Below are 10,490 nucleotides of genomic sequence, written 5' to 3' on the forward strand. Positions count from 1 at the left end.
ATGATTATGGATGGACAGCTAAGACTTATGCGTGTGTCAGTGATGTTTATGTGTAAGTACTAACATTAGAATCCCAATTATTTTCATGTAATTTTATTTATTTATTTTTCCCTTCATAAAACTTCTACTAATGTTTACTTAATACACATGTTCTTATCAATTATGTTTGGATTGTTCATGAAAATGTCAGAAGACATTAAACAAAGGTAGACATCATCTAATGTTATTTCCTTAGCACATACATGATAGGCAAGTTTCCAAAAAATAACAAAAGCAAAAAACCTATATAAAGTTAAATACATGAGATTTTTTTTGTTGTTTCACTGTTGTGCCTAATATGTAATGATTTTATGAAAATCAATACAATTAATTTTTACTGCATCTTTACTTATATATTTGTTTTTAGGTTGCCTAAACCATTTAAATATAAATCAAATGTGTAGCAAAAATAACGAAAGTGAACAGCAGGCAACTTTATAATTTATATCTCAATTTATTCCTCAAATTACTTCTTTAAAGTAAATTGAAAATGAAAAGATGCTATTACCATTTCTTGTCTGAGGATCTCATAATAGAACACAGACCCAATTTTAGGGGCTGTATTGGGTGTGTCTCCTTTTTGCTGATTTTCAATGCCTCTTGATATGCTTGTTGTGATTGATCCACTATTCCTTTCTTGTCATCCTCAGACACAAACTCAGACAAGTAACAGCAATAGTTTCCTTTCATTTTCAAATAGAAAACTGCCTTCTCCTTGTGAAGTATTAGGAATCAAGAACTTTCCCAATAGACCCAGCACATCATTACAGCTCTCTCTTACTTATGTCTCGATTTTTTCTTTGTATTTTTGTGCCATCTGCTGTTTTTTCTCAGCGCCTTCCACCTTTTGCTCAAAACTTGAATTGGCTCTCCAAGATGACCTTCGGGCCCCTAAGATATTTTTGTAAGCAACAAAGACACATTTTGTCTCCATATTGGATAATTCAGCCCCTTGCTCAGTTACAGAGTGTATGCAAGATGCCATGTCATCATATCTCTCAGACTGCTCAGCCAATTTGGCCTTCTACACCAATTTCTTTTTATCTATGCTGAACATTCAACATGCCTGGAGTAAGTGGTGGCATCAGATGAGCAGACAAGGGATTCAATGGTCTCTGGGTGACAGCAGTGATATATAAATTACATTTAAAAGAAATTGCCCTTTACACAACTGAAATTGAGCGGGGCTTTTATAGTTGCATTATACGTCACAGTCTGGCAAGCAGACTAATGGATGCTAGCAAGGAACAGGGAAATGGCAAAGTTAGATTATTAAAGTTCAGTAGGGAATAATCAAAAGAGAGGAAAAAAAGGTAGTTAGATAATCAGATAATTTTTAGTAGTAATAATAAGGATGAAGATAGCTACAATTTTTCATAGCTCTTTAAGGTTTTCCAATACTTTACTTAGATTTTACTATTTGATCTTCACAAAAATCATATTATTTAATTATGTCAGGTTAGTTTGGGAGATGCCATCATGATTGGTAACATATATATATATATATAATGCTTATAGTTAATATTAGAGTTTAGAGTTTATAGGGAGGCATTTTGGTACTGGTGAGATAGTGTTGGATTTGGAGTCAGAGGACCTGAGTCTCAGGGAGATCTTGCCCCTCACCATAGGTGGGGCCTTGGACAACTTTTAGCTTCTCTTGGACTCAGTTACTTAATCTATTAAAAAAAATGAAGAGAAATTAGACTCGATGCCCTATGCAGACCATTTCACTTTAAATGTACAATTTTGTAATATTGAGACTAAAGACAAATGTAAGAAGTATAGATGGAATGATTAGGTATATTCTACAGAATTTACAAAAACAACAAAAATAAAATTTTATTAATAACCTGGTCTGGTTATTTAAAGTTTTAAAATGCATATAATTTTTATCTTGGATGACATAGACTTCATATGTTTTATATTTTGTTTTTTAAATAGTCATTGTGGACTTGTTCTTCAATATGGGAAGAGGTAGCTTAATCAAATCCCTTCAGCTGAAATCAGTAGTTCAGTTGGGGCTTCTGATACTGGATTTACTTTGGGTCGATATGCCTTGAATAAAGAAGGTAGGATTGACAAATCCACTAAAATACTTCATTTTAAACATAAAGATGAAATTTAAAATTCACATACCTTTTAAAAAAAACTATTTCCATTTTATGTTTTTAAGGGATAGGATACTAATTTATTTTTTATTTATTCAGTTTTATTCTTATATGTTTACTACTTGAAACCATTTACAAAACAATGCACTCAAGACATTTTCTACTATTAATATATGCTTCATCTAAAATTTTCTATATGAAGAATTTACTAATAATTTTAAAATTTGTATATTATTATAAATATATTTGACCAAATCATATGAAAACTCAATATTTCAAAATGTGTTATTTAGTTATATTACTTGTTTCTGATTCTCAAATATGGAAAACCCCCAAATTCTACAGATAAAGGCTCCCATTACTATAGCACACACACACACACTCACACACAAATGGGCTGATCTTATTTATGAATATATAAAGATAGAATGATAAAATATCAAGATAGTAGAGTCCTCATTCATTCTGCCATCCTATGTGAATTACTTTTCCCAGCTTTGGAAATTTATACATTTTAAATGTTATCAAATTTTAAAATATTCATAAGACTTTCTCTCAAACAGATGATTAAGAAGGAAAAAAAAAGCCACATGGAGTAGGAGGACCAGGGGACAGAGAAGCAGGTTTGAATAGTAAAGTATATATTCCTAGATTTTCAATACATAATGGTATACATGCTCACCTCCAAAAATGACCCTAAGGAAGACTTTATAACCTCTTGATTTGGATAGTTAAACTGTAGAAGAGAGAGTATTTTCTAACTTAGTTTCTCACATTTAATCTTGCCATCTTCCCAAAGAAGTTGGACAATTTGGAATCTTAATGAACTAGGATTCCTGATATAAAATCATCTCACATTTAGATGATTTTATTTTTAAAGAAATTTACCCATTACCCTGTGAGAAAGATAGGACAGGTATTCTGATGGCTTCTATTTGAATGGTGATGAAACAGATTTTTCTCATGCTAATAGAATTGAAAGGAAAATATAATGCACATTGAATTGCTGTACATTACACTGTATTGGTAACAAAAGGATGAGCTATATAAACCCTTCCTTAGAAAAAAATGAGAATTCCAATGGCAGAAAAAAAACTACTGAATTTTAAATACATTCTACAACTGCCTAGAAATGTCCATTCCCCCCAAATACTTTGAATTTCTATAGCTGTTCAGTTATCACTTATCTATATGACAAATGAAATCTCACTTTGAAACCTCATTTTCTCCATTTGTAAAAAATGACATATCTACAGCTATATACCTGAAATTGATACAAGTAACATTTAATGGTAAAAAGTGAGTTTATTCATCTGCAAGTAGTATATTTTTATCATGTTAAATACATATAAAATTTGAAGCACAAACTTATTTTTAAATCCTTAATCCAATTTCTAATAAAAATAATCATTAGGTAAGTTTATTGAGGATGTTAGGAAAGACTTTGAAAAACTTAAAACTGTAATATTTATTGGGAAAGGATGGGGAGGATATGAAAAATGGGGAAATAAAGGGAGGTTTGTATGGGGGTAATGAGGAGTTGAGGGGAGAGAGGGAATATTGCTCAGTGAAGCAAAGGAGATAGATGCTCCCCGCTAAGAGGAAGCAGCAGGGGTCCGATAAGGACTGTTTGTTGTTGAATGACTGAAGTGAAGTTCAGCTCCCTCTATGCCCAGAAAAAATAGTCCACTTATCTGACTGAGAATTCAAATAATATAAAGTTTAATAACCAGTTGGGATTGGATTTTTTTCTCAGCATCAGAGCTGAGGCCAGGCCCAGAGGCTGGCAGAGGGTTTCTCCCACTCCCGTCTACTCTATATCAGTTCTCGCTTTGTCTAATTCAGAATCTTAGCAGTAGACAGAAAGCAAACAAGAACAGTTCTGACCTTCAGAAGTAATTGGGCCTGAATCTTCGAGCTGAACCAAGAAGAGGCACATCACACCAGACTGGGCTGGACAAACTCCTCTCTCCTCCCACACCAGGAAGCAAGTCCAGACCAGCAGGAAGGAAGTCACAAGACCCAACTGCCACTCCCAGTTGCCCTTTTCCCCACCAACTGTTAGTGTAGTTTCCTTTCCACAAAACATACATATTTACATGTGAATTATTACTATTATTAACAGAGGATAAAATAAAAATGAGTTGAGAATTAAATATCTAAAAATGCCTGTATTTTGCTTATTTCTACAAATTTCAAGCTATCATAATGATGTATGTAGGTGCTGAAATAGGCCAATTTTCATTTTTTTCCTAATAGCATATTTTTGAGCAATAAAATATTAGAATTACAGAGTCAGAGTGAGAAGGGCCCTCAGAGGCTGTCTAGCCCAATCCCATTATTTTAGAAGTGAGAAAACTAGTTGAGAAATATCAAGTGACTTCTCTTCGTTCAAAAAGGGAATATGATGGGTGGCATTTGAACTCGGTTTTTATGACTTCAGTTTGTGCTCTTTCTCTTAAACTTAGCCTGCTTTCTCTAAATTTAAAAATATGGGATATAATAGGCTATTTTTCAACTGGTAGGCACATAGCACTCAATCTTCAGCTGTGAAAGTAGTGGCCATGTAGGTTTCAGTTCCAGGTTAGAACCTGAAGAACTCAGATTTGACAGAGGCCTTCAGTTTCTGTTCTTAGACCTACTTTAGGATGAAAGAAGCTCAAAAATTCACTGAAGAGCCAATAAGGAATACAACTTTTTTCATTGCATAAGACAGATGGATTAAATAGCCCTGGAAATTCTTGGTAGGATGAAAGCACTGGTGGGAAAGGAGGTCGAAATGGGGATAGGGCTGACAAAAAGTATTATGTCTATGCATTATTGAATTGAAAAATCAGAGTTAAGTAGTGGCTAAAATATAAGACCACAATATCACTTTCAGATCTAAAATATAGATTGTCTTCTATGAATCATGAAACATTTATTAAAAACTTTTTCTTAGAATGAAAAAAGGTGTAGAGAGGAGGACTGATTGATTAAAAAGCAAAATGATTTTTCAGAAAATCCAGAGTGTTCTTTATGGTAAACTATAATATATCTTTTGCTTGCATGCATTATGTGTTCAAGAAGGTCAGACATAGTTTCAATTCCTCTGCAACAGAGTGAAATGGTATTTATGCCTCTAAAGGATTTACAAATTATGAACTAAAAGTTTTGCATGCATTTATGGGGACAAGTCGCGGATGTGTTCAAAATGAAAAAAGTACACTCAAAGGGGAATTTGTTTGCCATACTATAGACTAGTAATTTTGTAGCATAAAATATTTTTTGAGGGAGGTGGACAATGGCTAATGATTACCACCATAGTGACTAGCCATATCATGCATGGTCTGATTGAAAAAGTTAAACAAATCAATGATATTAAAAATGAATTAGCATAAAAAGATGTTTTAGAATGTGTGAATTTTAAAATTACTCCACCCTAATTAGACATGCTTTAGGGGAAGATAAAGTTGTAAACTCCTGATTCAACAATGAAGGTACTTAACTCATACCTTATAGTGAAACTAAAACTTAAGCTGAGTCTATTTTTAGATCTAATACAAAAGGGTGTTAAGTACCTATAAAGGTTAAATTAATCACAAAAAGGTCAAGTAACTCACACAAGGTAAGCTTAACAAAGAAGTGTGAAGTACCTCAGAAGATATAATCTAACCAGAGAAGGTGAGAACTAAATAGTGGTGAGAACTAAGAATGGGCAGTCCTGGAAAAAAGCATCTACTGTGATTAGTAGACATAAAAATTTAGGGGAGGTGACTTAAGAGGAAATTTCTTTAAAAGGAGGCGTAAAAAGTCAGTTCAGGCAATTCAGGAATTGGGTTCTGAATTCAGTTCAGGAGATTGAGTTCAGTGGAGGACTGGAACCCAGCTTGGAGACGATCTCGTGGTGAGTGAGACTGACTCCCTTTCCCTTAGGCTCAGGGAGGCCACTTTGGTCAAGGCCTTTAACTACTGCTTGGCTCAATCTGAGCCAGAGCAGTTTAAATTAATTATCGCACTCTCTCTCTTTCTCTCTCTCTCTGTATCTCTCTCTCTTCCCCCCCTTTTCCCTCCCCCCTCTCCTTTCCTTAATTCCTTCTCTATTAATTAAAATCTTCATAATTCCCAGCTGACTTGGGTATTTTATTATTTGGGAATCATCCCTGGTGACCAATTATCTAGATTTTAAGTCAAAACACTAAAATTATCTTTACAAATGAACTGGGTCTCAGAAGACATTCCAAACCCTTCATTTTTTTTTATCTGTAAGCAGAAACCAAAGGAAACTGAGATTCAAAGAGATTAAGGAGCTACTTGGTGGCACAGTCAGGACTACACTTCCTGTTCCTAAACCCTGCCTGCTTTCTCTAGCTCCTGTTTGGAATGGAATTGTTTGTGTGTGTGTGTGTGTGTGTGTGTGTGTGTGTGTGTGTGTGTGTGTGAGCTCACACCCCCTGAAATCCCTGTAATGATAGATGTTTGCAGAGAAAATGCAGCTTTATTTAGGCAGGGGGAGAGGATGGGTCTCCACAGTGTCTACATTTAGAATTTGTAGGAAATGACTCCCATAGTGTCAACTGTTATTAAGGGATGTTTAAGAGGAAGGGACAAGAAGCAAACATCTAAATATTTTGAGTTTATTAATTGGGAAACGGGATAGGAATGAGGGTAACAAGGAAAAGGGAAATTTCTAAATTGTATCCCCCAAACTAATTCCCCTTAATAACTATCCTATCAGCTAACATCCTAAGCTAAATAAATTAAATTCCCACAAACAGAACCTCACAAACAGAGTCCGGGTATGGGCCAAGATCCCAGAGGTAAAGTCCAAATCTGTTAACAGTAGAGATTGCTGGTCCTTTTCTTGATCTTCACTCTAGCTGCCAGCAGCCTATTCAAGCTGTCTTTTCTCTCAGGCTGGTATCTCAGAGGGGGCAGATAGCTTGTAGATAGGTGGAAATTACAGCTACCACCAAATCTTCTGCAAGAAGACTATTGTCAGTTGGGACCACACCCCCCTGGGAATGCTGCCCCAGACTCTCCTGTGATTCTTTGTCAAGTCTCTGTCAATCAAAAGGCAGTCTTTTCTCTTCCTTAATACACAACCTGCCGGGGGCATTGTGTCTGATTAGGACATATTCTTTTTATCTTGCCACACCCTCCTGAACTGAAGCATGGGAGTCTTTCTCAAAGGGACACTTTCTGGATTTTGGTCACAATTCAGGGATATGCGAGGCCATGGTCTTTCTTCCCCTGGGAATTTCCACAGGATAGTCTACAGCAGGGGTCCCCAAACGTTTTACACAGGGGACCAGTTCACTGTCCCTCAGACCATTGGAAGGCCGGACTATAAAAACCTAACCCTAACCCTAGACCCAACTGGGCAACAGTATACACAGTGCAGAATCCCCTCCCCCAGATTGCTGCTCACCCTGCTGACCTCTTCCATTGTGCAGCCTCATTCCAAGGCACCACGCAAAGAATTATGTCACCAGAAGCAGTACTTTACGTGAGCGACACTGCATTTTGTGGCACCACCAGTGAAAGAGGTGCCCCCTCCAGAAGTGTGGTGGGGTCCGATACATGGCCTCAGGGGGCCGCATGTGGCCCGTGGGCTGTAGTTTGGGGACCCCAGGTCTACAGGCTCCAAGGCCTCCTTGATTGCTGGGCTCTTCAAACTCTCATTTCCACTTAACCCTCGGAATGCTGATACAAGTCAATTGAGAATTAATAAAAAAGAAAAAGCCTCTTTTAAAGAAGTTCTAAGGTAATGAGGTAGGGCTTGGATGGTGTAAGGGTCTATTCCCTTCCTGGAGAGGACATCTGTTGGTTATGGAGACAGGCTTCTTTTCTCTCTCCCCTACAGTGCCTTGCTGAGCTCATCTATTCTGGAGAGTTACAGGGATAAATGATGAGGTTATCACTATGACTACTATTAATCCTAGTGCTAGCCATAATTGTGAATAATGTACTACTGATTTTTATTCTGCACACTACTGAAAAGTCTGGTTTTAGTTAAGAAGTGAAAACCTTAAAATTTCTTAGACTTGTGAATGTGGGAAATTTCACCATTGGAATGTGAACCCCATTGGCAAGGGAGGTTCCTCCTCTTCCCTTCTTAAGATTACTTTAGGACAGAAACCTTTTGCTGAACAATGCTGCAGCATAAATCAAAATTTAATTATTCCAATCTCTACCCTACTCAGGGTAACAGGATTTAGGAAGGGCTGTAGCAAAGGATCAAGATGAGAATATGACCTTCAACAGACATGTGCAAAGCCACAGACCTCTGGGCAGTCCTGGGTTAAGGTAGAGCCACCATTGGCACAGGGAAGACATGGACAGTGATTGGTAGATGTGAGAACTGAGGGGAGGGAACTTGGATGGTTTCCTTAAAGATAGCGGGGTCTGAGGACTAGAGGGTGGTTGGTTGGAGAGGTTTTTGCTCTGAGAGGTTGTGCTCTGAGAAGCTTGCTCTGAAGGAAGCTGGAGGTGGAGGCCCCTGAGACTGTTTCTCCATTTTGGTCACGTGAGTGATAGGGACTGATCTCTTTTCTTTGCCTCAGCTATCTAAGGGCTTGGGCCTTTTGGCCCAGCCTAAACAGAAGGGGTATTTAAGCCCTATTCCCTTCTCTCCCCTTTCTCCCTCTCTCTCTCTATCTCTAATACCTTTCTTCCTCCTGTTTGTAATTAAACTCCATAAAAGGTTGACTGCTGACTTGAGTTTTCATTTAGGAATTACATAGCTGAATTCCTTGGCGACCTTAAATTAATATATATCAGTCTTTTAAAGTGATATCCTTGTCACAGAAAGTAAGCTTTTACTTTAGGGCATTTCTTATTAGGTGGTTCATGATATTATCTATGATGTCATGCAGGGAGATGAAATTTCCAAATGAAAATTATGGTTACTCAAAAAGCAAATGGAATATTAATTTTCAAAGAGCATCAAAAAAGTCTTTTGGAATCCATTGTTTTGAATAAATTGTGCCTTTTCAACCACAACCTTGAACTAAAATACCAAAGTAACCACTAATAATAACTAGAAAATGCTCAATGCGAAACATGACAATTTGTCAAAGTACCAGACAATTCATAAATTTTGCTTTGACAAAACTGAATTTATTCACAATTTCTGTACACAAAAGAGTGCAAGAAATGTTGGCAAGAAAGGAAGATGTTGGTCCCCGGCAAGTGATAATGATGATTAGGCCCCAGGAGAAAGGCTCCAGGACATTTACTCTTCATAAGAGTCTAGTGCACTTTGACAAGATAATTTATATGAAAATTTATTTACAAGGTATTTATTATTCATAAAACTCAAGAAAGAAATGGTTCTCATTTTATTAAATACAGTTGGATCTTCTATCATGAAAACATGTTGCATGCTACTCTCAGCTTTGCCCCATAGCAATGAAGATGTGAGGTCTATGATAATAGCTCATTCTTTCTTCAAGTTCAAAAGAACTGCGTGATCACCAGTTCTGAGTCTAATGGATGGATTAAGCCGTGACATTGCTAGTAGTACACTTACCTATCAAATAAAGAATTTTACTAATTTTTTGATGAACATAAAGTAAGGCAAAATCAGTAAATGTCTAATGGTGGAAGTTGAATATTTTAGGGAGAACAAATATATTTTATAATTGCAGATCATTATAATGAACTCTTCTTCTTTTCCCCAATTCTTTTAATTTTTAAAAATCTTAGCATGAACATATTTATATATGACCTAGAATTTTGTTGTATAGGAACCAACATGGCAAAGCTTTAGCTATAAATGTCACCAATGTAATAGGGAGAGGACATTTGCAAAAGACTGTGTAATGCAAACATGAGTGATTGACAGGAGCATGTAACAGAGAGTCATATGGGACCCTAAGGGTCAACATCTGGGCAAAGATTCTAAGGTCCCCACAGTCTTGGCACTTCTCTCCTGAAAATCCTTGAGTTAGAGACTTGAAAACAGGTGCTGGCTTTTGTTAATACCAGCTGAAGAGAGGAATCTTTTGAACTGGCTGCTGGCAGCTTGAACAGAGGATTGAGGACCCACTTTTCCACTGGACCTGTTTTGGACAGGTTTTATCTGAAGATCCTGGCCCATTTGATTGGACTCCACTTGAGAGATTGGATTATTGGGGAAACTTATTGTTTTAGCTTAGATAAGACAGATTAAGATAGATTTATAGAAATTAGGGTTTAAGATTAATTGTAATAATTCTCTTAACCCCTTTTCCTTCCTCCCTTTCTTAAACAATAAACCTGATTTTTAATGTTTCCTTCTTGTTCATTCCCCTACCAAATCCCACTATTACACCAACAGAAATAACAAATACTAAAGAGCTTCCTTCCAACAAGCTCACA

At 36.5% G+C, this 10,490-nt stretch overlaps 1 pseudogene; it reads right to left on the bottom strand.

Moving 5' to 3' along the window:
* Positions 1-383: 383 nt before the first annotated feature.
* LOC100618329 (14-3-3 protein zeta/delta-like) lies at positions 384-1,096 on the bottom strand (annotated as a pseudogene).
* Between the last annotated feature and the right edge of the window lie 9,394 nt (positions 1,097-10,490).

The sequence above is a fragment of the Monodelphis domestica genome, chromosome 5, assembly GCF_027887165.1.
Source record: "Monodelphis domestica isolate mMonDom1 chromosome 5, mMonDom1.pri, whole genome shotgun sequence".
Taxonomy (NCBI): domain Eukaryota; kingdom Metazoa; phylum Chordata; class Mammalia; order Didelphimorphia; family Didelphidae; genus Monodelphis; species Monodelphis domestica.